General features: G+C 39.3%; 1 pseudogene across 1 annotated transcript; it reads right to left on the reverse strand.

Annotated features, from left to right (window-relative positions):
• Positions 1-366: 366 nt before the first annotated feature.
• On the reverse strand, positions 367-27915 carry LOC310891971 (nuclear pore complex protein Nup153-like; annotated as a pseudogene). Its single transcript has 13 exons — positions 27904-27915; positions 27798-27863; positions 25586-25790; positions 24236-24327; positions 24031-24153; positions 22100-22195; positions 11403-11465; positions 11120-11164; positions 8475-8867; positions 6872-7013; positions 2125-2320; positions 1553-1598; positions 367-734 (listed from the first exon to the last, which is right to left on the reverse strand). The product of its transcript is annotated as a nuclear pore complex protein Nup153-like (transcript).
• Positions 27916-27959: the final 44 nt, after the last annotated feature.

Genomic DNA, 27959 nt, shown 5'->3' on the forward strand with positions numbered 1-27959 from the left:
CATACCCTATTTATAAGCCAATTTTAGCTGACCTAGCATGTATCAGTAGTACAGTTAGAGCCAGCAGCCTGCAGGAAAAAGTGGGCACAGGTGTTTCCATAGCAAGGCCTGTGAGTGTCTCCCGTACATACTTCCAGTCTAAGCAAGCACATGAAAGGCTTGGCTTGTCGCTTACCTAAGGAACCAGGAAAACAAGGGGAAGCTAGATTTTGCTTGTGTCCTAATGCCCATATAAAAATAAAGACAGATGAAATACCCTTACTACCTTGTTAAATTCCATAAGCCGGAAGAGAACGTGCTGCACACAGGTACAAGTAAAATCCCTTGCTGGCAGGTTTGCAGAAACAAATCTTTTATTTACACAGGCAAGTCTATCTTTAGACCCCATTTACCTCTTTACATTTCTCGAATATTTACATGACTTCATGATGCTCCAAGAAGGGAGTGATGAACAAAAAGATTACAGAAACTGTCAAAAGCATAGCAAAAAAAACCCAACCTATCATTGTGCTTTAAAACTTATGAGCTAGAATAATGTAGAAGAAATGTAGTTTTAGCACTTTGGCCATAACATAACGGTCATGCTCTAGAAGACACTTAAATAGCAGAGGGGATTTCAGAAGTGACCGTATCCAGAGGTTGCCAGTGACAATTCATGAGTGAATCGTAGAGTTCTTCGCTTGTCTCCGTGAATTGTCTGTTCATTTCATCAACATCCAAGTAGAGCTGTGGATCTGAAAATAAAAGCCTGGTAAGTCCAAGTATCAAATCTGAGGCATGCGCACAAAAAAACTTCACGTGAAATGGCTAATAAAATGTATTTTAAGCTAAGTGTAATAAGCTATTAGATCTACTAATTTTAGTGAGGTATTTAGTCCTCTAAAATTTTGAGCCTCACAACTCCAACTTTTGGGAATTTGTATATTAGAAGGCTGGGACTAGAACTGTCTTTCAAGATAAAGACAAAGACAATGTTTAAGATAGTAAAGATAACGTTTACGGATAATCAGCCATGAAACCCTCCCAAGAGTCATTTAATTCACTTCTACGGCAATACACGTTACATAGGATAGTTTCTAAACACTAACACAAAATGCCTCCACGTGAGGAACTTTGCAAACCTTCCAGGACACAAATATGTTTTGTACCGTATTTGTAAGTGCAAGCTGAATCCTCCTTTTGGAATCTGCAACATAAGCTTTTACCTCAGGGTGGAGAACAAAGCTTTTGCATATTACTGAGTTTCTAATATAAAATCTGTTTAGCGGAACCAATACAAAGAACAAAATTCTGTCTTAGACCATTTTCAAATGGGAATGAAGGCACAGGTACAAGAAACCTGCTGCGAAGCATTGACAGTGTCCCGTTTTACTTGATGCGGTCAGTGTATGCTGTATCAGCTTTAAAACCCCAGCTGATTGCAGATCAACCCCGCAGAGGTTTGACCTCAGCTGAATTTTCAAGATGTTCTTCATCCAGTAGAGGTTGGCTTGTATTGTTAAAAGGCACAAGGATGGCTAAACTCAAGTGACAATGATAGAACCCTTATTACCGTCAGTAATTAGGTCATCACCGATTGCAGTCATAACTGAAGATTCCTGAAAGACAGAAAAGGCTAAGTTTAATCATAACTCATTTCAGAAAGCATCACAGATTCAAAGTGCTGCAGTCTCAACCCATTCCTTCTTCCTACAACTACAAGGATAGATGGCATTTTATCTACTTATTTTTAGAAGAAAGCCAATATTACAGTACAGGTTGGAAGGGACTTCCGGAGGTCACAACTAATACATTGACCACGATAAGACCACTTAAAACAACTGTTTAATTTGCTTTAAGCAAAGCAAATCAGAAGAACAGGAACAGAAGAAGCGTACGCAATTATGCTGTCAAAACCATTCTTTGGTATGCGTGAACAAATAATGGTGTATAAATCACTAATTCTATGGATTTACTATTTAAGCACTTAAATACAAACACCTCTGAATGGAATCTGCTCTTTTAACTTCACACTAAGCAGAAAGCATGTTTTCAACTTCGGATTCTTTTTGCTGATTCACACAAATCTGTACAACGTATTATCTGTGAAATATTTTCTTTACAGCAAGCATGCACTATCTTTACCTCAAAAACAGCTGGAGCCATTAAAGAATCTCCTAAAGAGCAGTCTCCAACAGCTTGCATGCTGTCATAGGGAGCATAGGAGCTGTAGTTGTAGTCAGCGTAAGCATCGTAACTCCTCTGCGAGTGGTAGTTCTGGTAATCTTGGCAATAATCATTATATTTGTATGACTGGTACCGCTGCAATTCTGCTTTCAGTCTGAAACATGAGAAGTTGCATACAGTCAGAGAACAAGAGACTGTAAACCCAGTTCTGAACTTAAACAATTTGTCAGCTTACATACTTCAAAGCTTAAAAGGAAGCTTTCCTAAACAGTCACCTAAGTGACAGCTTAAGTCACAGCTCAAAACCTCATTTCTATAGAAGCAAGCATCCTCACCTTTGCCAATACCAGAAGGAATTGTTCTCATGGATTAACTCCAGAGCCTTGACATGGTTACCTGTACACATCAAGTATTTTTAGCGTTGGCATAAGCAAGCTGCTGCTAAGTCTCTGTGCTTTGCTAAAGATTGATTTAAGACCAGAGACATTTATCAAGCACAGCTGCTTTAAAGATGCAGTCTTAACCCTTCTATCTTTTGTTTGGTTAATTACTAGATCTTATTTCCAGAAAGAAGTGAATGGAGTCAGATTATCCATTTCAAAGAAGCATCTGACACTGCCTGTCAGTTTGCCATGTCTACCTCCACCTGCTCTGTTTTTTTGTTTGTTTAAAGTCCATTAAACATTCAACAGCTGCCAACTATACCGCTCAGGTGAAGTCAGTCTTGCTTAACAACACAATCGCGATTCTCCAGCATGACGCCTTATTATTAGTGGGAGAATTACAAAATACGCTGGTTCTTAAGAAGAAAGGGCCAGCTGATTAGCTTTCACTACTTTCCCTTTCAAGATTTTCTCAGGGGCAGCTTCAGACTAATGACAAGAACCAAGACAAGTGCTATCTGTACTAAAACTGAGGTACACTGCATAAAGAACATTCAGATAACCCAGCTGCATATTCAAAAAAATCCGCTGTTTAGACTTGTCTTCACTGATTCTGTACAGGCAGACCTCCTGTGTCTGCAGTGCCCAGTTTCTCTCACTTGAATTGGGGATGCAGAGAAGTGAGTTCTATGCTTTTGGGGAAGAATACAAGCTGAAGGCATTCTGAAATAGCTTCCAAACTCAGCAAACATGAGGGACAAACTACTCCAATGGCTGGGTATTTCAATGCTAAGAGAGCACGGTACTCAGCCATTCAGAAACGTATTACTGATGTGTATTTTAATACCTACATTTGTTTCAATACTGCAAAGCTACACAAGTTCTAATAAAGAGGTAATCCATTGTCTTGTTACTGTAGTAAACAAACAGAAGATACATCATCTTAGGTCTTCTGCTTCCAACTGCACTCTTCCTACATACAGTTGTGTAGGGAAGGAAAATCTGAAAATACTGTTGACGTTCTTCTGGATAGCCGAAGCAAGAAAACATGTTTGTGGCTTATTCTTGTTTTCAAAATAAAACAATATTAATTTAATCAAAAAATTTTGGCAAAGAAGTTTGGACAGTGCTCTCTTGGAGAAGAGCATTTCCATTCTAAAGCAGAAGGAGGCAACATTTGCAGAATTATGCTAGGTAAACAGAAACAGAAGTGTCATTTTTTACTATTTAACAGAACACACAAGCTAACCTCATGAACATACTGAAATTGTTTATATGAAGTCCTGTTTTGTCAGTATCCTGAATCAAAGTTCATCAAATTTGGTATCAATTCTTTAACCGTTCAGAGACCTGAATTGCCTTAAATAAGTGATAGAACTGAGCCGGTAGAGTAAGAAACCCTCTCAGGAAGTGCTAAGCTTTAAACTCCCCATTGCCCTAAGCTCATGAAAAGCAAAGAATAGCATTCTAAACCTGTTCTAGTAATAACGCCTTTGGCTTTCCCCCTGCGTTCCCATTTTTCCCCCCCACTTCTTTCCTGTCAACCCACTATAAAACTAGTTATGTGCTTCTCTCAAACTAGAGGGAAAGCTCTAAGAACAAGAACTCCCTAGCATATAAAACCACTTGTTGTCCCTTCTACCTTATGCAGGCCCAAACCTGAAAATATTTACCAATGCATTCAGCTTTGCTACTGTTGAGAAACAAGGCTGGTTACAATGGCAGCTAAGCCCAAGTTGCGCTGTCTGGCTAGACTTAACAGTTGGATTCCCCCAGCCATCCTGAAGCAGGTTGATGAATCCAGGGAGTCAAAACATAGGACTTCTGCATTTCTGGTTTTGTAGACTGCATCCTGTGTGCAGCCACTACAGCAAGGGCCACAGACTTTCCAAAGGCAGAGCTACAAGAATCTGATTATTTAGAATAACTGTATCAATGCACAACTCCTTGGTTACCTTTTAGAAATTCCTATGCTCAGCCGGATTCCTTTTCCCCCCAGACCTGGTGCGTTCTGGCAGTCTTGCAGTGCCCTCATCTGATCACCTTGCTCACCAAATCTGACATAGGCATACCCTCTACTATTTTCAAAAGGGAGAAAACCAATTCTAGTATGCATAACAGTTACAAAGCTAACGAATTCAGTTTCTGTCTTCTACAAAAAACAGAAGATAGCAGCTACTATAGCTTCTATTACTTAAGCAACCTCTCTGGCATGTGCACGTGCACAGAAAAGGCTTTCACCAAATTAAAACACTTGGGCCAGAAGCAAAAAGCTTATTCCTTGGTAGCATTAAGATGCAACTCACTGAGAGCCAGCAAAACAATACATTTTAAGTGCTCTCTGCGTAAGTAATCAGATTCAATATTTCTGCATATACAGCAGTTAATCAGTTAGCACTAACCCACTCCTTTTGGAGCCACAAACTTTATTGGTCACAAACACCAAGAGCTGGCTGTAATTATCTGAACCAGTATTAACCGGTACCTCTGAACTCTTCAAACAAAAATATCTTTCAGGTGCTCTTAGAAGAACAACATCAATTGCCTGCAACAATTTGATGGCTTTGCTAAACGGAGCACTGAAAAGCACAGTGGTACAGTTTCTTTTGTAGCCTGTTCAGAAATTATAGCCCCGTGCCTACAGCTTCAAATCAGGCCAAGCTTACCAGCCCAACTCTTACAGCTTAAGTTCACTGCACTTGAATGCCTTCAAGACGTGCTTTTAGGAGCCATGGAGAAGAACCCTCTGGTAAGACCACCATTATAAAGTACTGAGTGTTGTTTTACACTTAAAATAGAACTATCTGTTACAGTCATTCATCAGCTTTCCCTAGGCTGCTGCTCTCTCACTACTGAATGTGATCCTGCTCTCAGTTTCCCACTAACTTTTTCCCCCAGCGGTTATGGCCTCTTTTCATCTATGACACTTTTAAGGGACTACACCGTGTTGAAAAATGCTGGTTAACATTTCCTTTTACACAAGGTGCCTCATCGAATTTTCCTGACTAAACCAAACCCCAGAACCTTAACTAGAAGAGGAAGCACACAAACACACATGCCTCCCTGGCCACCATATCTCCCCAAAACATATCTGTTCAGTAACAGACCAACTGTAAGAATACTGCGATTAAAATCAGTATAGCTCTATACACTGCTTTTGTTCGGGATTACTAGCTAATGTCCTTCCCCTTACCCCTTCTGGAATTAATACTGAATTCTGTACTCCAAAACGCGGTTCTTAAGTCATACAAATGACATTTAACAATCAGAATTTTTCCACACAGTGATCCTCAATAAAAACTTCAATCCTCTACTGCAGTCTTTCAACAAATTAAAGGAATACAAAACTGGCTAATAACTGTTCAGTGATTTTTGGACCTTTGTAGCACTAGAGTAACAGCAGTACACTCTGCAGCATAGTTGCAAGTATGTGGGAATAATCTCTTTTTTTCTCTGAAAGGTGTGAGGCCTCTATTTCACCCTACTAAAGATTTTACCACCAACTGTACTGCTAGCATTGAGACACTGCAACTTCTGTGCTTGAATGAGATGCAGGACAGGTTCCTTAAGGTGTCGCAATTTTTCGTCTAAACCTAGTGTTGAGATGCTGTGTCTTTGACTCTTCAGTGTCAGCTTTCTTTCCAAACACTAACGGAGCAGCAGTAGTGACAGAATCCTGCTTCTCTTCTGTCCTTCCCAAAATAAACTGTGAGGCAGCTGCAGACTCTGCACCTGAACACTCTGAGTGAACACCGAATGTAAATGATGGCAAGGCAGCATTTTGTGGACGCAGTCGCAGTACCAAAACCTGCAGAAATAAGTGAATGTCAAGTCCGTAACCCACGGTGTATCTGCAGTACCTGAAGGTTTGAACTACATTCTAGTCCTGATCTTTCCAGTCAAAACTGTTTAACAAACAACCCACCAAACAGTAAAACAAACAAGAAAACCCCATGCTTCCTCTCTACATAAAACTTTTCACAACTGTGTTTTCTGCCCACCACCTGGCTTTAAAAAGTATACGAACTTCTTTGAAAGATCATGTTTTTAGTCTGAACTCCAAATGAACAACGTGTAGGGCATGTAAAGAACAAGCACGTCATTAATGAAAGCTTTTCTCTAAAAAGGATAAACTTATTCTTGGGGAAAAGTGTGGAAACAGAAGTTATCTAGGCAATATTCCTACAGGAAAAACGAATAATTTTGCCACACCTCAAAGGAAAAAATAATTGTGCTTAACAGGTAAGAAAATAAAAAAAATCAGAGCAAACCAAAAAATAAATCACAGAATATGCATCCTCGTTTTAATCATTAAGTATTACCTTTGAGCTCTGCTTTGGTGCTTGGCTTTGCACTTTCACAGGCTACACACTTCGTGGCCTCTGCTTTGTTTTGAACCAAGCAGGTCTCCCAATCCCAGCTTCCTTCAGGCTTCTTAAATTTGTCTAAATCCAGAAATTCTCCAGAAGGAGCAGAAAATGCAGATGCACTGCTACTGGTCACAGGTGTTGGACCCTCTGTGAGACAAACAAGACAGTTAACCATCCTGTTTGAACATGAACTATAAAATGAGCATTAACTTTTAAATTTGATTTGTCAAATCCCACAGAAATGTTCAAAACTACTCCGCAACTCCCCCCCCCGCCCCTGAAAAAAATAAAAGCCACCAAAAACCCACAAAGAAACAAACAAACAAACAAAAAAACCAGAGTGGAACTCAAAGCTTCCAAACAACACACAACTCTGTTCAGCACACAAGCTTCTGCTGCTGTTGACCACAGTGTAACCTCCATAAAGAGGCCTGACAGGTGCCTTTTAAAAAAAAAGGTGCCTTTTAAGAGAGAAGCAGAAGATAACGCTTCAAATTCAAAACCGGAAAGACAAGAATGGCTCTTCCCTTCCACGGCACACGCAGAAAACTTTTATCCTAGTATTACTTGCATCGCTCTTCCTCCTGACAAGTGCAACGTAACCGTGCAATTCACTGCACCATGGTCACAGTAAACCCCTCATTTCCAAAATTCCTCCTTGCAATGGCAAGAGCCTCAGACAAAGATGCCGACTGACCGCTCAGAGGTTGGAAGTCCAAGAGAATCAACTCTGTCTGAAATCCATTATCTTACCTCATGAAATTTCAGTCTTACCGCACAGGATGATTACAAAAGCCCGGTCTAGTCCATCTTAATTTGTTTCTTCCACGATATATTTGCACAGGTGTTTTTCGATGTAATGGCATGTTAAATGACATTTAGAGTCAAAGTTAGAATTAGAATCGTATTTTAAAAACAATACAACCACGCTCAAAATCAATTACGGTCACACACAATGGGAAACAACCCAGTACTGCCCTGAAGAAGTTACCCAGCGGGTCACTCGCTTTCTTGAAGCCTACCACTGACCTTCATAGGCATCTCTCTGCTTTAGCTTAAGACTAGTTAAGACTACACTGTCTTGAAATCTGGCTTCACATCTCCCCTCAATTACATACAAACGGTGAGTAGAGGCATTTTGGACACATTCTGTAATTTTTTTTACTTATTTTTTGAAAGAGAAAAACGCAGTCATTTTTAACTCTTTCTATGGAGTTCTCATTTTCGCCAGTGAAAAATCACTATGTTGTTTTTAAATTAAGTCACTCACTTCAGCCACCTTCCCTCACCAGCTGCAAAGCCGGGGGTATCTGCATTGATCCAGCTCCGTACTAATACATTTCACAATCAGTTCAATTTATGCGACAGGCTGGAACCTGGGCTGAGACCTCTGAAGTGCCTGTAAACCAATCCTGCAGACAGCCGCTAACCCATCAACCGTACCTGGGAATCGTGTTGCTTAAAATATTCCATATATGCAACGTACTTTTATTCTGTACAAGATTCACAGAGGCTAGGATGGAAACAACAGGAAAAAAAGGACCATACCTGGTTTCTCAGACTGACAGGCTACACATTTGTTATCTTCCGTCTTATTTGGTACAAGGCATATTCCACAGTCCCAAGAGCCTTTCGCCTTCTTAAATTTGTCTCCAAAGCCCAGAGTGGCTGTTGTGTCAGTGCTGCTCGAGGAGGATGTCACTGTCACCGAGCTGTCTGTGACCACTGGTCATGTCAGAGCAGGCATTACTCCCGTTCCAGGTTTTGGTGTCTCACATGCTATACATTTTGTAGCTTCCGGTTTGTTTTGGACAAGACATGTATCGCAATCCCACGTTCCAGGTACTGTTTTGAATTTGTCTCCAAAGCCCAGCATCCCTGCTGGGGGCGCTGCTGGCTTTGAGGTGTCGCATTGACTTGAACTTACTGTCTGTTTCATACTCTCAACTGTTGAGGCTTTAGTAGCTTGACAAGTTACACATTTGTCCTTTATGTCTTTGTTTTGCAGAAAAGGGTCACATGTATCAGATTGCCAGTACGATGCTTGTTTAGAAGTCTCTTTACCTGCAGAAAAAGTTGTTATTGCAGGCCTAGTATAAACCACTGTGCTTGTTGTAGGTTGTGCAGACGTAGAAGAGCGTGTTTTCAACAATCCAAAGTCTAGGAAGCAAGAAAAAAAAGTCTTCCTGTTAGCGCAGCACCTCACTACATGTAACTAAGTGACTTTACTAGAGGGCAAAAATTTCAGCTCAGGTGCCAATGGTTACAACTAGACATTCAGACCGAGCGCAACAGGAAGTCCCCAGAAATCTTATCTAAACGGATGAAATTTCATCTGCTGCACTGGGTCACAACAGAACATTTCGTTAAAGCTTCATTTAACTCTTTGTTTCCAAGCAAGCTTTAAATCAACATTTTCACTGGTCGATACAAGTACAAACAGACAGTAGCTGACTGAAATCTGACAGTCCAACGTGGAATGGAAATAATACAATTTGATTAAGACGCGATGCCCAATCGAATCAAATTTCTAAAGCTCCTCCTTCCGTAGCAGATGACTCAAATCTACTCCAGTAACTGTACAGAAGTTTGTACTCGGAGCAGCAATCCATACGGTATTTTCCCACAGATGCTGAATATTAATTAAATAATAAAAACTCAAGACAATTGAACAACTGTCTAATTTTCTATAATCTTTTTCAAAATGCATCGGACACAGGACAACTCCTTATTTAAAAGGTGGCAATTTTAACAGAAAAGACAAGCTACTAATACAGAAAGACTAAAGGAAATGAATCTTAAACAGCAGCTCAAGTTGCTTGTAAATCTACCTTGAACATAGTTGTTTTGTGGTTTGTTGGTTTTTTTTTAGTCAAAAATGAAGTCTTTGAACAATGTGGATTTAGATTCTGCTTCTTTTAAACCGATAAAGAAAGTGAATGTCACTTCACTCAGAGGTCTTTCCTTAAACAAAATGCACAATGTATTTTCTCTCACTTAGCTCTTTCCAGTAGAGAAATGTGCTGCCTTCTTCACAAGTATGTAAGTTAGAAGAAGACTTTTGGGAAAAGATCAAATTCAATAAAGCCCTTTTTCTTAAAAGATATCTTTTCCACAGACACACTTTATGAAACTGTTGAAAACAATTGCAATTGCTTAAAAACAAAATTCAGAAAAGGGTTTTTAACGTAAAACACTCCACTTCTGTTTGCAGTTTAAATTTTAATCCACAGGAGCCATTGTAAGCTAAGGCCCAAAGATTCGCAGCTTTCGCCATGTATTTGGAACTGAAGCTCTTTCCTATTCTTTCTTCACCTGGGCTGAAGGTGGGACAGGAGTGTTGAGTTTTACAAACATTTCCTTTTCAATTCCACAAATTGTATTTACTTAAAATGAAACACCGATTATCTGGCTAATTCTCTTAGTACCTCATTTACAATTACATCCTAACACGTAAAGGAGATGCAACCCATCTGCTTTTCATCTTGCAGTTTTACTTCCAGCAACAAACACCACTTAGAATAGAAGGGGGCAGATGCACCCTAACAAACGCAGCGCTTAATGTAATGCTCTCCTACATTCATATTTATAGCAGATACTCTATTAACCATAAGTCGTGTGTTGGTTTTTTTTTTAATAAAAAATGCTAGCGTATTTTTTGCAGCATCTTTTTAAAAGGAGTTCATTATCTCTCCAGGATTTTTTAGAACGTCTAAGACGCTTCCTTCCTTTAAGACGTGGGCAGTGGTGAAGGGACCACCAGCAAAATCTTTGACCTCCTCTTTCTGTGTGTTGATGTTGGTTGAGGTGGTGGTGTCTTTTGAAACAAAAGAAAACAAAAACAGCTTTCACAATGTGACCTAGTTAGAGCAGATTATACTCACTTTTGTTAGAAACAAGAATTTCCAGCTTCATGCTTCTCACATAAGAATCTTCACAAATTCTACTTACTTTGCAATGCTTTATGATTACAAGCAAAACAAAAAGCAACAAAACAAAAAAAAAAATATAAAAGCAGATCTGTCACTGGAAAAATACTGCAGAAGTCCAACACTGCCTGGAATTGCTAGCATGCGCAGACAGGACAGATTGAAGATTTAATAAAGAAAAAAAGGAAAATCAGCACTTCAGATCTGAAGTGCTAAAGTTTCAGTTACCTAGGGTAAGAAAGGGCGTCACTGGAGTACCACTGGGTCCAGAAAGTTCTGCCGATTTTACAACGGGAACACTAAATGTAAACCCAATCTGCTATGAACAAGAGAGGTTTTTCAGATTCTCAAGCCACAGGAACTTCAATCGAATGCACACACAAAACCAAATCTGAAAGCTGCTCTTCACATTTGTAGCATGCATGCTGAATGACAAATTATAAGCCAGAAGCCTACATACTTTTCTCCATCAAGGCAGATTCTGCTTTAGTGTTCTGCAACAGCCTACTAAATGCCTAAGAAAAAAAGTCAAGCTCCTTTATTATTTTACTTACAGAAGACGTAGGTAGCACTTCTGCCTCAGTAGATTTCACAACTGGAGATGAAAATGCGAACTCAGGACTGCTAACAGTACTTGTTGGTTGTATCTGTATTTTCAAAAGAATTAAAGGTTTATATTTAAGAGCAACAACTACTTGAATTCACTACCCAACAGAAGTCCCGCAGTGACGTCGAAAAACCTGATGTTTGAGTTATTTTGCAGATAAAAGTAATAATAAAACACAGGGAAGTTTCCAAGTGGGTATAGGACAATATCTTCAAAACCAAATTCCAGAAACTGAGAGGAAAAGCTGGAGATGCTACTTAGGTCTAAATGCACGGAAAAGCAAGCCAGGAAGCTGAAGAACGGCAAACTCAGCCCAATGATACTCCAAGAACTTCAGCAAACACCTCAACATGTTAAAGCAGCTGTCTACTTCAAACCGTACAAAAAATATTTCAAGTACTCTGGAACAGATTAATGTTTATTTTATTGCAATAATATGCCAATTATTGCACCCTAGGCTCATTCTATGTGAGGCTTATATGACCACGTTACCTCTAATTTAATAACTTAAATAAAGTTGTGGTTTAACCATTGCAGGCAACTAAGCACCACACAGCCACTCGCTCACTCCCTCCAAGTGGAACAGGGAAAAGAACCGGAAGTAAAGAAGTAAAGTTGTTAAATTTGAGGTAGCATTAATGACTCATCGCATGTAATGGCTACCTGGAAAGACAAATGCCATAACCCTGTACATACTCCCCACTCCTTCCCCTTCTTTCCCCCAGCATTTATTGCTGAGCACGATGCTAAATGGTGTGGAATATCCCTTCGGTCCTCTGGGCTCCGCTGTCCTGGCTGAGTGCCCTCCCAGCCTCTTGTGCATCCCCGACCTCCTCGCTGGCAGGGCAGCGTGAGAAACAGAAAAGGACTTGTCACTGTGTAAGCACTGCTCAGCAACAGCTAAAACACCAGTGCCTTACCAACACTGTTTTGCTCACAAATCTGCAACACAGCATCATCTACTACGAAGAAAATTAACTCTACCCCTGCCCAAACCACTATAAATAACTTGGCATAAAGTCCACACCCCCTTTCCCCCGCAGACTTCCACAGCATTTGAAGCAGTTATACAATCACGTTAAATGGGAGTTGGCAGGCTCTAAGACTGAGAGAAGCAGAATCAAAACATTTATGCCTTTTTCCCCAAACTGGCATACAACCCCAATTCATTCAGCTGCGTAGAAACTAATATTTGTTAGTTTCATGAGCACCACAGAAAAAGTCAACTCGCAATAAAGCAGTATACTCATTGTAAACATTATTTATAGCATAAAGATTTACCTTGCCCGCCGCCGTCGCTGCTGCATCTGCCATGCCTGCCGCCTCCGTTGAATTTGCCACGCTTGTCGTTGCCACTGTTGACTTTGCCTTGTCCTTTGTCATCAGCAGGTATGGCATGCCCGCCGCCATTATTGGACATGTCAAGCCTGAGGGCACTGTTGAACACGTTATGCCCGACGTCGCCGTTGTATATATCATGTCCTCCACCTCCTCCTCTGATAGATCTGTCAAGTCCTCCACCTCCGATGGATCTGTCATGCCCTCCACCTCTGATGGATCTGTCATGCCCTCCACCTCTGATGGATTTGCCATGCCCGTCGCAGCTGCTGGAGTTGCCGTGCTCATTGCTGCTGTTGAAACAGCGCTCGGTGACGCTGAGACAGCGCTACTACCAACGAAACTAGAATTGAACTGAGGCAGCGATGCAGCACTGATGGGTAGGGGTATGTTCGGTAGCACTGGTTCCTCCACTTCCTAAAGTTGCAAATTTTAATTTTTCTTATACAAGACATACTACTTTCTCACCCCATCGCACCCAATTTATTAACAAAATTAAATAGAACAAAAATCCATACAAATTAAGAGAAAGCAAGTTTCCAGAAGAAATCCCGATCTCCCCACCTCTGTCTACCACGTCATTTTAATTTATGGCAGGCCTGCTTCCACATTATACTCTATTCAACAACTGTACAGCAAGAACACTGAAAGTTAACTCAAAACCTGTGCAGAACAGAGAGGCACAGATCACATTTTCTTTCTTTCTTTTCTATACTTTAGTCATCAAAGCTCTAGAGAAGCATCATCCTTTCTAACTACCCTCGCATGGCTTCAATTAAGAGTACACTCTCAAGACAAGTGAGAAAGTGTTCCTCTTGCAAAATTAGGCAGGATAGCTGCCAAAGTTTCTAAAGTCACTACAGCAGTGAACGTGGAAAAAGGTAATGTTTAAAGAAGCAGGTAGGTTCAACAACCAAACTAAACACAAAAAGCACCAAAGAAAGTCAGACTAGCAGCACTGAAGATTGTGTTCTGGTAAATACAGTCTATACCATGTATCAGGATGCAAATATAAAAATCAGAAGAGAGCCTCTTAACAACTTCAATTTTCATCCCTGCCACTTACTTTATTTGATTACTAAGATTGGATGAGTTATGTTTTAAATGGCATAGAAAATCTGACCGAAATTTGTACAGTACTATCATGATCTACTTAGAAATGACTAGGCAGGGATGTAAGTTGGTACTACTCATATTCAGTGCATCCTGTAGCTTACATCTGTTTCACAGTTTTGATTTGAAAAGTTTATGGAACCTTTGATATTTGGACCATTATTTTATTTGTGTTACAGGAATAAACAACAGTGTTTACGATTTCTTTATATTGCATCATCCAGAAGTCCCATTTAATGATTTGAAACTTAAATTAACTTAAATACTTAATATTAACTTAATATTAATTAAATACTTAATGTTAACATAAATACTTAAATTAACTTACAGGCAGCTTATATAACATCCAATAAAAGAAAAAATAATCTGAATATTCATGGTCATAGTTTTATGGAATAGATTTTTCCTATTAAAATGAGAAAAAAACTCTCTCACAATGAGTTTGGTGAGTATCAAAAACTGAGTCATCGTTAGCAGACATGCAGAATGCTCTCTTCTACTACTCTTTTTCACACTCTTGGCCTGTATCTTTCTGTATGACTTAAATATGAAACCAAAAATTAAGCTTTTTTTTTCTTTTTATACTTGGCACTCATTTCAAGTATCATTCCTGTAGAAAAACTATACAAACCTTCACCAAAACTTCTCTTCTTAGGACTCATTCATTCAATTGCTAACGAGAAATGTTATAGTTTGAAGAATCTCCAAGGTAAGAGAATTAAAAATTTCAAAATTACATAAGCAAAGTTCAGGTATTCAAACACAGGAAATCAATTGGAGCCTGCTCTGAAACCCACAAGAAAACAAAAACAATGCAAAAATAAAGCGGTATTGTTATAATTTACTATGATGCAATAAAACTGACACACTTAGCTAGTTACTTCAGTAAGCTCAGTGACAGCAATTAATTTAAGAGTCACTTACCTGTTCTTGTACAGCTCTTGATAAATAGTGTATTCCTCTTTCCCTTCTCATTTTGCCGCCTCCGCTACTCACTCCTGAAGACAGACCACTGGACGCAGCAGTACTGAATTTGTAGCTGGTCACATTGCTAGCACACGACAGTACAGAAGTTGGGGGAAAAAAGAGAAAAAAAACTTACCAGCCAAATTTTTTTTTCAAGATATTAGAGCTGTTATTAGTCCTAGAATTGAAACCTGCTGATCAGAAAAAAACTAAAGCTGTCTCACAAGTTGCTAAACGCTGGTAAATACTTGATGTTCTAAATAGGAAAAACTTTATTAACAGCAGCAATGAAAAGGACATACATAAGTGCACCGTTCACACGGGAACAATGACTAAGCCAGAAGACCTGAAATAGAAGAGCTGATTTAGATTGTTATTTTCCAGTGCTTCCTTTAAATAGGACTGGTTCTCTGATTCTGCGATGCACGTGTATCTTTTGCAGGGATATAAAAGAACAGCTCACAAAAATACAGAAAGAGTGCACATATGCACACATACACATGGGAAACACTGCCAACAGCTCTGATAGAATAGGGACGCCTTAGACTTGTGTGGCAAGGTAATATGGCCTAAGCTTCAGAAGCAGCTCTGGCTTTCATGTGGCCATCAGCAGGAACAGCAGAGGTGTTTGGGTATGCCAACATTCCAGAAGTCTTTTCAGACATGAATACAGATCCCTTTTGTAAGGCATACAAAGGCATTTTTCTGGTACTTAAAAAAGCCTAGCTCAAAACGAGAAAGATATCCTAATCCAAGAGCAAATGGGGAAAAAATAACCCAAACCAGAAGTGAAATAGGGAATAACTCTAACAAAAGTACTATGGCAAGAAAATGAAGTATGCCTGGAAAAACTGTGACCTCAAAGCTTATCTTGCAGCCAATCAGTCAGTCAGTACAAAAGTGCATTAGATCGCACTGGAAGACACCAGGTCAAACTCCCACAATACTGAGGAGGAGAACTGGTCTAAACTTGTCAAATACTTGACAACAGCCTGCTTAGCACTGTAACTGCATAGAGGAAGAAAGATCCCTAAGGCATATGCTCAGACTTTTCTCTAATCCGAACTGTCAATCCATTAGAATTCTGAAAAAAGTCTTACATCAAAATAGATCTTCATTCAGACAACTATCGCTTGCCCATAACAGCCCATATTCCTCTTTCTGTTAACACCTGTGAGCTTCAAGGGGGCAAAGACAATTGTCAGCCTTCAAGCAAGTCTAATCTACAATTGGACTCAGGATATAAAATATATATATATACACACACACACATAGATATATAGCATTGGTGGGCCAGAGATTTACTGAGTATTCCAACTCAACTGTCCAAAGGGACTCTTGCCAGCAGATCAGTGTGGTGCTCCTGCTCCAGAACATGGCACCCAACAGAGACCAGCATCACAAAAAACACTACCACCACTACCTACTCTACAAACAAAAGGTAGGGCACTGCAATAAACTTTGTGAACGAAATCAAAAGCAGTGTGAGTTTTCTGTATCTCCTTCCTAAATGGAGAAGTAGAAAGGAGTTCTAACAGAGACAATTTAGAACAGTTTGAAAAAAACATAATTAAAACCCAGCACCTGATTGCACCTGTACCAGAACCTTAAAGCCAGTCGCTTCCACCCCTAAAAAGGTGGTTGTTGTGAAGTCCAACTTTTAGATGCCAAAACAAAGTGTTGAGTTCTTTCTGCAAGCCAAAGAATGCCCATGGTCACATAAGAATTGCTTGGCAGATGAGCATAGAGTCAACAAAATTCCCTGCTACTGTTCTTTGAAAAGAGCGACCCCCTAAAAACCGAGTGCAAAGTCCCTTAACTCAAGCATTATTACCCAAAACACCATTTGCCCAGAAGGAAAAGCCATCAATATTATCTGGAGGATAACTCATTTGACCTAAACCAAGAAAGCAGTATAACACAAAGCAGTCTCCTCAAGAAGAAATTCAATTAATTCTGCTGGATTTTTTTTATTTTAGAGATGAGTTAGCATTTGGCCTCAAATGATCCTAAAGAACACATGGTCTTCATGTGAACTCAAAGCAGACAATTAACTTCATCATGAAAGGAGTATTAAAAAAAAGAATAATAAATCATAAATCTTCCTCCATGTTTTTGCTTAAAAAATAAAGAAAAAAACACATCAATAAACATCCTCCTGAACTGTAACTCACTTCCCCTACTTCACCTTCTAAAGAATACTTCAGAAAGAATCATCCCATTAGGACAGAGCTTTCAAACTGCAAGCAATTAAATAGCTAAAACTAATAGCTTTTCCCCTAGGGAACATTAGGAGGGACAAATTATTTTGTTATAAGTAAACTGAGTTATAAACCATGAAATATCTGTCAAAGCAAAATTTGTAACGCTACAGATTTAGTCAAACTACAAAATGAGCCATATTTCCTGTAGAAGGAAAAAATTAGGCCTCCAATAGCAAAGATCCTTTCTGTGGATACAGCATTATAACGTGCCTTGTTTCCCATCTTCGTATCCTACTCAGAAGATAAACTTGGGATAAAAAGTGGTCTATCAGTACTTTTATTCTTGCTCATCTTCCTTCCTTTCATAAAAACAACAATTTTCTCAAAGTTCTATTGATCTTCAAACACAATCCAGACTTTGCAGCTCCCTCAAAATACAAAATTTTCATTGGATTTCCCATTCCTTTTACTGAGAACTGTCACCACCTTTCAGGTGCAGACCGTACTGAAAAAGGAGATTTCTTTCTTTCTTCAAGTAAGTTTTAAATTAATAGATGTCATACCTTTCAGATGGTTCTGCTCGCTGTTCTGCAGGCAAAGTCTTCTCTCTCATCCCCTGCAAGTTAAGTTTAGTTCAAGACTTAGCTGAATATGTACAGAATACACAAAGTACCAACAACCACTTCATGTGGTTTTTTGTGGTTTTTATTTTATTTATTTATTTTTAATTTTATAGCACTGAATACACCTCACCTACTTAACGTTGTTCCCTAATTCAGCATTGTGGGTACAGTTCAGTTAAATTTTGGGGCTAAAGTAAGCATCACTGCTTCACTCAGCATTGAGGACAAACTGATAGAACACTAAATCAAATTTGTCAAATCCTCTAACAAAGAAAGTAATTATTTTAAACAAAATGACAAAAATTGTGTGTGTGGGGGGGAGAGTTTTCATCAAAACTTGTGTTTACCAGCCCCGTAAAAGGGACATACTTTTCTGTTTTCTATCATTTATCAACAAACAAGAAAAAAAAAACCTCTACCCCCCTAAAAACTAAGCAGTTGCTGCTACATTCATTTTAGAACTTTACCAAATGGAGATTGTGCTGGCTAAACAATACAGAGATTGAAAGAGTTAAAAGCAATAAGCAACCAGTATTACTGACCACTTTGATTTCCAGCCTAAGAAGCCCATACACTTAACACGTGGTCATTTGTACACTCAGACTGATACTGGAAACACAGATGTTTTCGCAGAAAGAGATGCCCATTTAATTTTATGGAAAATTTATCAGACTCCATCTACTCCAAAGCAATCAAAACCGATAACTCAGCACATTGTCAGAACTCTCACTTGGAGCACATAGCTCACCTGGAATAGTTTACACAGAACACGAGCATGTTTCATCAGTGACAGCTTTGTGTACATGAGAATATAAAAGGAAAACATTTCTGTCTTTTAATATTCTTTCACTGACAACAGGATGACTCAATAGCACATCATGACATCGTGAAAACAACCACAAGACACTGAGTGTTCCAAAAACAGAATTAAATCCATAAAAGCTCAATCTATTTCACAATGGTTCCCACTGCCTTAAAGCTCGCCTCAAACATACTATCAGTACTTTTTGCAAAGATAGGATAACAATTGGTTTGAGAAACATTCCAAGACTGGAAAAAAAAAACAGGCACATAAGGACTCAAAAATGTACTCACTTGGTACTTTGTGTCTACTCTCTGGCAAATTTTGCTGGACTGAGTAGTTGAAGTCGGTGATGGTTCAGAATACCGCGTATAACGCATCGGTTGACGGTTTACCGTTGGTGTCACAAGTCTCTTAACAGGTGGAGGCTGGAATGCATTCTGGGATTCCAGCTTTGAAAGGGAAACAGCAATCAATTTATCCTTACGTCCACCCAAATTAATTCCAATATTTATTGATGAAAACAAATTACAGAACTATAAACCTCCCCCCGTCGGTCTTGGCACTCAGTGAATACAATTTGAAAATTCTGAAGACCGTTCAACTTGTAGAGGGAAATCACCAGAAAACCAGTAACGAAATCCATAAAGCTATATATAAGTAGCCAAAGTCTGACTGAATTCCATTTCAAAATTTGGCAGTTAGCTTCATAGACAAAATAATTCATGCTACCATAATTAAAATAACCCATGTTCCTAGAATATGCTCCTATCTTTTCCTCTGCCCACACTGTGATTTTTTTTTTTAGTAGCTTAATTCATTAATTTAACATTCGAAGTGTTAAGCAACTAATTATACAGGCTTCTGGGCTTCACATTCCCTACATTTTCCCTCTTCAAAGTTACACAAACAATAGAACACACTCAAAAAAAAAACAACTTGTCAATCTTACAATAATCTCATTCATTAAAATATGATCCAATGCTTTACATGTGCATTAGATGCACTTCAAGTAGTGGGTTTGACTTCCCTTTTCAAAGCATTTTCACAGACCAGAGTTAATTTTTAACACAGACCACTGCGTGTTCTGCAAAACTGACTTAACTGAACTGTCAGACAGAAAACAAACCCTAAAGGCTACAAGATTTACCGATGGCTCCGCCTGCGGTCTTAAGGATCAGAAAATACAGTCTTAGGAAGCATGCTATTGTTCAAATCAATACCAACAGGAAATTGTTTACGCTGCAGCTTTAATTTCACAGTATCTCCCAGCTCTTAGTAATAGGATTCACACTCTCTCTAAAGTATACAAAAATACATCTTTCTAAAAAATATTACATTCAGTTTGAAACCTTGAATAAGACATGTTTTATGTAAGTTCACAAATCTACTTCGAGTGAACGACGGTTCATTGCTGGTTTTAAAGGTAAAAAAGAAAAATATTAATTCCCCCAGTTAGGCATTCAATACACCAAGAGCTATTCTGCCTGGTACAGTTCCTTGAAATAAGAAAAATACCACATCACTGCTACCCACTGCAGAAGTTTAGCCTGAGTGCACAAGTGTTCCGTCAACCGCATGTTCACTTTAGCAGGAAAACACACGATCGTCTCCTCAACAAATAATTGCTTCTCATCGCGGGCTACCCTTCTCCCGCCACCATTATGAATTCTAGTATTATGAATAGACAATCTATCTCCTTTCACCCACTGACAGCTGCGTGCAACATTCATTTAGTGGCTGACAATTTCAGGCTCTCTGTTGCAAATCTGGCAGATCTTTCTTAATGCCTTATCACAGGTGTATTGCTATAATATAACTGAGAATTCACACCAGATTTGGTTTTAGTTATTTGGATAATATTTATGATATACTTCACTTCTCCATGCCCTTGTAATTTGGCAGATGGTGAAAAGATGGTCCAGGAAATCTGAGATGTTTGTAAACTCTGAAGTGATTGTAAACTTAATTATACATCCATCCAATCAAGGAATTAGCACAGAAACTTCTTGAGACACTGTCCCTTTGCTCATTAGAACAGAAGATGAAAAGTTTGCACATCTTGTTATTTCCTTCAGTCACCTGATCTTCAAGTGGTCATTTAAGGGTTTTGCAATTTAATAAGCCCAAGGATACCCCTAACTAAAGTCGTCAAAAAAAGATGACTAGTTTTCATTTTTTAAAGAAAATGAAAGGAAATCATGCTTTACCACAGCATTATCACCAGTTCTGTGCTACCTCCAAATAGGAATTTAGGAGCGTAAGATTTATAGCGTCGAAAAAGAAAAAGAAAAAAAAAACCTCTACCCCCCTAAAAACTAAGCAGTTGCTGCTACATTCATTTTAGAACTTTACCAAATGGAGATTGTGCTGGCTAAACAATACAGAGATTGAAAGAGTTAAAAGCAATAAGCAACCAGTATTACTGTCCACTTTGATTTCCAGCCTAAGAAGCCCATACACTTAACAAGTGGTCATTTGTACACTCAGACTGATACTGGAAACACAGATGTTTTCGCAGAAAGAGATGCCCATTTAATTTTATGGAAAATTTATCAGACTCCAACGATGGTTCATCGCTGGTTTTAAAGGTAAAAATGAAAAATATTAATTCCCCCAGTTAGGCATTTAATACACCAAGAGCTATTGTGCCTGGTACAGTTTTGCAGTTTAATGATACCCCTAACTAAAGTCATCAAAAAAAGATGACTAGTTTTCATTTTTTAAAGAAAATGAAAGGAAATCATGCTTTACCACAGCATTATCACCAGTTCTGTGCTACCTCCAAATAGGAATTTAGGAGCGTAAGATTTATAGCGTCGGAAATTAACAATTTTCCTCCTCTTTACTTTGAATGGTGATAAAAAGCACAAAAACTAGTTTTCTGTGCCCGAATGAACACGGAAGTCTGTACAAAGTCTATATGACCACTCAATCAGTATTTTTCTATTTGTGATCATTTCTTCAAGAGAAAACTTGCCTCAACAGGAATTTTAATATGCAGCTTCCCCCCAAGTTGGGGGACAAGATAAAACGACTTGGTGTGTTCTAGAGTTGTTGCTCTCAACTTACAAAGATAACATAATTCTTAACCTGAGTAATCTTCACAACCCATCATCTATTGTGGATACATGCCAATATTAACTTGATTTGATGTCTATGTTGTCACTGAGGTTTGAGAAAATTTTTCTAATAGTGATAAAGCATTGAAAAAGTTATCTACCTCAGCTTAAGACATTATTGGTTCTTACCTTTCTTCGTTTGGACTGGAAGTCAGTAATATCCGGTTTATCTATGTCCGGAGGCTAAGGGAAAAAACAAAGCATAACTATTAGAGGGCATTTTTTTTTTTTCCTGAGAGAGAGGGTTCCCTGCAACAAAAATGTGGGGGTTCATGGTCAACTTACACAACACAGCGGCAAAACAGATGCCATTCTTTTAGCATCCTGTTGAAAAAACAGCGCAATAAATTAAACCGGCCACAACGTAAGGAAGAATAGTTTTATCTTTATGCTTTGATGGCACATTTACTAAGTTTTATAAACACATGAAGCAAAAACAGATTAAAAGAAGTGCTATTTACCAACAAAGGGCTTGACAGCTTCTCCATTGCCTCCAAGATGCGCCGTGCTGAGGTACTTAACGTAGCGCGGGACCGCACAGTTTCTTGTCTAGCTTTCGCTCTCCTTTGTGCCTGAAAAATTAGCATTTTAAGTGTTACAATGGTCAATTCTGAGCTAAAGAGGCATGTATTTTACGTCCCAAGGCTACACTGATGATACAATCAATATATTCTGATGACAGAGAAAAATGCAGTCACTGGGAGTTTAAGCCATAAAGAAGAGAATACATTCGGAGTTTAATGAAGTTTACCTTGGGCCTCAGTGCATCTTGCACGTGCTTGTTGCACGAGCAATAAAAGAACTCCGTACTTGTAAAAGGTCAAGACGGATGATGCTAGGACTGCTAAGGCCTCCGAAGCAGTAATCAGGGAAACAGAACTCAAGAAAAGGCTTGTGGTACAGAAAGCATTTTCAGTAACAACACAGACCTCAGAGTTTCACGATGGTCTAAGTGTACCATCTTAAAATCAGTGTATACAATCATAACCAGGAACTAGTTTTACTTCTCTCTTGCTTCCTCCCTTCCCCCAAGATTAAAGTTGGCTGCAAATCTTTGTCTTAAAAGATAAAGATCTGACTTAAACTGTAACAGATCTAAACATTACACTGAAAAAGTAAACTGTTTATTTGCACCACCCAACTTCAAATATCAGTCGAAAACTTCCTTTGGTGTGACTTTTTTTCTTCCCAGGTTAAACCCCTCATATAACCACACTGTGCTTATCACACGATGTGAAGACAGGAAGCAGACCACGCAGCATGTAAAAACACAAGTGAGACTCACAGAACCACAGAATGGTTAAGGTTGGAAGTGACCTCTAGAGATCGCCTGGTCTACCCCCCCGCTCAAGCAGGGCCACCCCGAGCAGGTTGCCCAGGACCATGTCAAGTCAGCTCTTGAAGACCTCCAAAGAGGGAGACTCCACAGCCTCTCCGGGCAACCTGTGCCAGGGCTCCATCACCCGCACAGTGCAAAAGCATTTCCTGATGCTCAGACAGAGCCTCACATTTCAGTTTGTGCCTGTTGCCTCTTGACCTGGCACTGGGCACCGCTGAAAACACAATGGCTCTCTATGCTCTTTGCACCATCCATTCAGGTATTTATATACACCAATAAGATCCCCCCAAACCTCCTCTCCTCCATGCTAAACAGGCCCAGCAGTCCCTGCCTCTCCTCAGAGGAGAGGTGCTCCCAGTCCCTTGATCTTCTTGGTGGCCCTTCGCTGGACTCCCTAGTACCTTGCTGTCATTCACAGCAAGCAGCAAGAAGCAAGCTACTCTCTCCTTTAAAAGCCTAGTATTTTGGTTTCTCTTTTTACCATAATGCAGTAATATTGTAAAAAACAAAAATAGCCGACCAAAGAGGGTTCCCAGCTTTGCACCACAAGGTTTCAAGGTTTCCCGTAAGTGAGGTACTTGTACTGCCCTTTTTCCGTTGCAGAAATGGACTGTCAGAACAGAGCCAGCAAACCCGCGTTTTCATTTTCTTAAAATTCCTTTTGATTTATCGATAAAAGTCACTTTCATTTAAATACATTCCTACCAAACCTGACTTGACTTTCCTTTTCGATTCAGCTCTAGCTAATCAGAGTTGTCAGCAGTTTTTATTTGCTATTTCCAAGAACACTTGGGGGCAAATAACTCTCTCCAAGAACTATATGAATCGTTCAAAACAGAAAGCATGTTACTGCTTATCTTGGGACTGCATTTAGTCCTGCATGCCTCTGTGTACCAGAAGAACAAAGGATCAGCAAAGTTGATTTTAGATATTTTCAAAGACTGCAGGTTTATACAACATATCCATAGCATGAATGTAGGCATGCTTGGAAAAGAAGATCCACAGATAAATATTAGCCAGGTTTGACTACTACATTTGACTACTAATACTATACTACTTTTGTCATACCCGATAAGGTTCCGTTCTTCGCTGCCTTGATCTTACAGCTGCACCACCATAGGCCGTCTTTCCGGGGTAAAATGGAGAAAACCCAAGCTGGTTTTGCTTAAAAACAGATGTGCTTCCACGTGCCTACGGAAACACAGTACGATAGGTGGATAGAAAAACAGGTACACATTCAAACTGATTAAAAGAAATACTGTGCAGTACTTACAGGACACAGTCCTCCAAAAGCAGATAAACCGAATGCGGGTTTCTTAGAGCTAGCTGCAGAATGCTGCGAGAGGGAATGAGTTCTTTCAGCTCCTGCGGGCAAGAGCAGTGATGATGAAGTATTTTTTAAAACTGCAACATCTGCCAAAATGACGTATGCTAGATGTAAATGCCTCTCGTACGTACAGAACTTTAACAATAAAGATCACACTAATTCAAGTTCTTCAATACAGAAAAATAAGCATGACTTCAGCTTCCTTAAATAGATCAACTTCACGTACAGACTGAAAACCAAGTATCACCTACAAACTTGAAAACTGTTCACAGAGCTGCAAGTAGTTTTCAGCAATCTTACCAAGTTAATACTGTGCTTCCAATGCAGATATTTTTTTCCTTCAGGCTAAGATAAAAGAGGACCGCATAAACATCAGTGCATTTGTACGGACAAAGCTTTTTTCTGTGTTGGTAAAAGGCTGGAGGCCAGCACAGATCATAATCGCACAGGTTTTAAACCTGGAAGATTCCCCAAAGGCTGCTCTAAGAGTTAACGATCTTCTGCCCATGTATGTTTTACGAAGACACACCAGAAAGTTCTAGTGCACTCAGGTTATATTGCTAAAGCCCAGCAACTCTACTCTACTACTCAGCTGTACAAAAGTTCTCTGCAAAACCTGCTGAGCACACGTCAGTCCCTGTCTATATGGGGGACTAGAAAAAGCTGCAAACCTGCTGTTCGCCCTTTCAGCGAGAAGACCTACGTACCAACCTACATCGACACGATGCTTATTTTTTATTTTAAAATGGTGTGCTTTCCTCAATGAATTTGGCAAAAGACATGAAAAGTATTGACAGCTGAAGCCTTCTACCAAGAAAGGTCAAAAAACAGCCTATAGCTTATGACAGAGTAGTTTCTTTATCTTCTCTTGCTGAAACACAGGAAAACATCTCGTGTTCCTATTTGTCACCTGCACTTATTCACATTTAACCAGCTGTCTGTTAGATATTCTGAGTCACTCTTCCTTCTAGACAATCAGCCTAGTTGTCAAGTTACGGCAAGTCAGCCTGATTTCCTACCGTCCCAGTTCAAAATTTACATATAACCTAGCTGAATGTGTATATTTCAGCATTGACTCTTTCTAACATCAGGGTATCATAAACGTATTCCAAAGCACGCTTCTATTAAAAAGGTGATAGGATTATATACTTCTAAAACACTAAAAATTCAATTTAATTCTCGCATCCAAAGTTGACATTCACCTATTTTATTTACTAAGGTGATGTGGAATATTAAAGAACGCAAGGTACTTCACATTAAAAAAAAAGTCAATTAAACAGAGAACACAAAAATCACCTTCATCAGATGCTCTAGAGGAGGAATCACTGGTTGTTGAGATGTTATCATCGTCTTGTTGAGAGGTAGAATCTTCTATTTCTTTTATCAAGGACAGCCTAGGACTGCCAATGCCAAATATAGAAGATGTCGAGGGCTGACAAGGTGGGACAGGAGAATCCAGCGTGGTATAATTCAGACGGCTCCGATGAAGAGAGGGCCTTGTTAACACAACTGGGAAGTTCAGTGCTGATCTACTTGTGGATGGTTCTAGACAAGAACAGGGAGATAATTAGCTTTGCTATAGACAAGCTCACAGAAGCCAAAACCTGTTTCCTATCGACAGCCATGCTATTGCCAAGTTCTAAGCGCAAAAAGAGAGAAGCCAAATTTAACTTCTTCCTCACCCAGATACGGTTGCATCTAACTGTCTGGCTACAACAACAACACTGCTTGCGATACACAGTATTAATGTTGCATCCAGAAGTAGTTAACTATGAGGATTTACAACACCACATTCTGACCCCGTGCTCAAATGCTCTAACGCTGACTTGGCCGTTCACTAAATCAAACATATATACTCCTTCTCCCATGTACAGCTTGCAATAAGCTTTACAAAATTTGAGATTACACGGTAAATTACAGATAACACTGCAGCTTCCATAATATTGGAACAAAGGTTACATTAATCTGAATACACAACATGAAAATGAACGTTTGCAGTACTTTTTTCCCAAGTTCTTCCATATCAGCTCACGTTAGAGGCAAAACATCATCTCCTACCCATTAACTATTGGGATTTTGACCCAAGGGACAAGGATGTTGACCCAAGTAACCAGATGAGCATTTTTCCCTCTTGAAGCAAAGGGTCTGCAAACAATGCCAGTGGCCTGGAATAGGTGGCCTTGAAGTCTATCTTGCTAAAAAAAATCTTATTCTTAAGCATAGTATTCGACACCCACGGACAGCAACATAAGCTGCAAAAGGTTCCAGGGTGTCCACCTGCTCCTGATCTCCTGGAGTTAGCAAGCTTGCAGTGCAGCTGTTCTTACTGAAAGCTCCTTTCACGCAGTTACATAGGAAAGCCAACATGTGTTCCTCAGTCACGAAGACCTTCTCTATTCTTTTCTCCAAACTCATTCCCAAGCTACAGCTACACAGAAAGCCATCAATCTCCTTGTTTACAATTAGATGAGATTGGAGGCAAAGATATTTCCTCCTTATTTTTTGATTCTGCCAACAACAGAAGCAACTGACTTTCCACATTATCTATGGTTACCTACGCACGCTCAGACAAAACTTCTTCACTTATTAAAAGCTGACTTCCCCAAAACAGCTAATTTAAGAGAAACTCAAATAAGAATAGATGCAAATTTATACAACAGGACTACAGGAACAGTGAGAGGCACTGGATATAAGACAAATTAATCTTTCATGAGGTAAAGGAGTTGCAAACCTCGTTGCCAACGGTCCAAATACCTTTTCAAAGACACCCCCTCCCCCCGCGTAGACCTTAAAATTATTGAATATTTTAAGGATAATAATCTCATAAACCACATCCGTGCACAAGTTCCCCAGTTCACCATCAAGTTAACAAGGAACTTTACTAAATTGATCAAAGCCCAGAACAAAAAAAAACAAAACAAAACAAACAAACTCAGGACACGAGACGGAATTTTCCTCTGCCATTCTAGCATCTAGTCTTTTGTTTCGAAGACTGCAAAACAAATTAATTTTTTTAATTGCCTTAGGCAATTAGACAGATTTTCATTCCATATCTTTTAAAAGATGGAAAATGCAACCCAGCACACTTGCAAATGACTTATTTTCAGCATTTAGCACCTGGCTAATAGAGTACCTAAAGTTAACTGATGCCTTCCAAGAGCATAAGATGTATGCTTCGTAACTGTGTATACAGTTTAAAGCTAAGACGGTTTCACAAACAGTTGTTTCGACTTTTTTGATTGTTTGTTTTTTTTTTCATTCTGTCAAAACCCTCATTCCAATTTCCTTTTGAAATTCAGATTCAAAACTAGAAATCTGTGAATAAATACAGATGGCCAGAATTCCAAATGATTTTTCACATACCTCGTCTACTAATTCCTGCTGGTTCAGGCGTGAATCTCTCATCGATTATGGTATCTTCATCTGAATAATCGTGATGATAGTTTACCGGAGTCTCCTCCTGGTTTGCAGATTCATTTCTGTCTACACACTCCTCCTCACGCTTATTGAAATACTTCTGCAGCCAGGCCGGTACAATATTTTTCACCGTTTCTGTCATTCTGCTAATTATTCCCTGCTTGAAAGAAAAAACACTTGTTTAATTACAGAAACACAGTCAACAGCATATGCTGCGATACCACCTTCCACGGACCTTGAAGACAGATATTAT

This window comes from Anser anser (assembly GCF_964211835.1).
Source record: "Anser anser genome assembly, contig: HAP1_SCAFFOLD_171, whole genome shotgun sequence".
In the NCBI taxonomy this organism is placed as follows: domain Eukaryota; kingdom Metazoa; phylum Chordata; class Aves; order Anseriformes; family Anatidae; genus Anser; species Anser anser.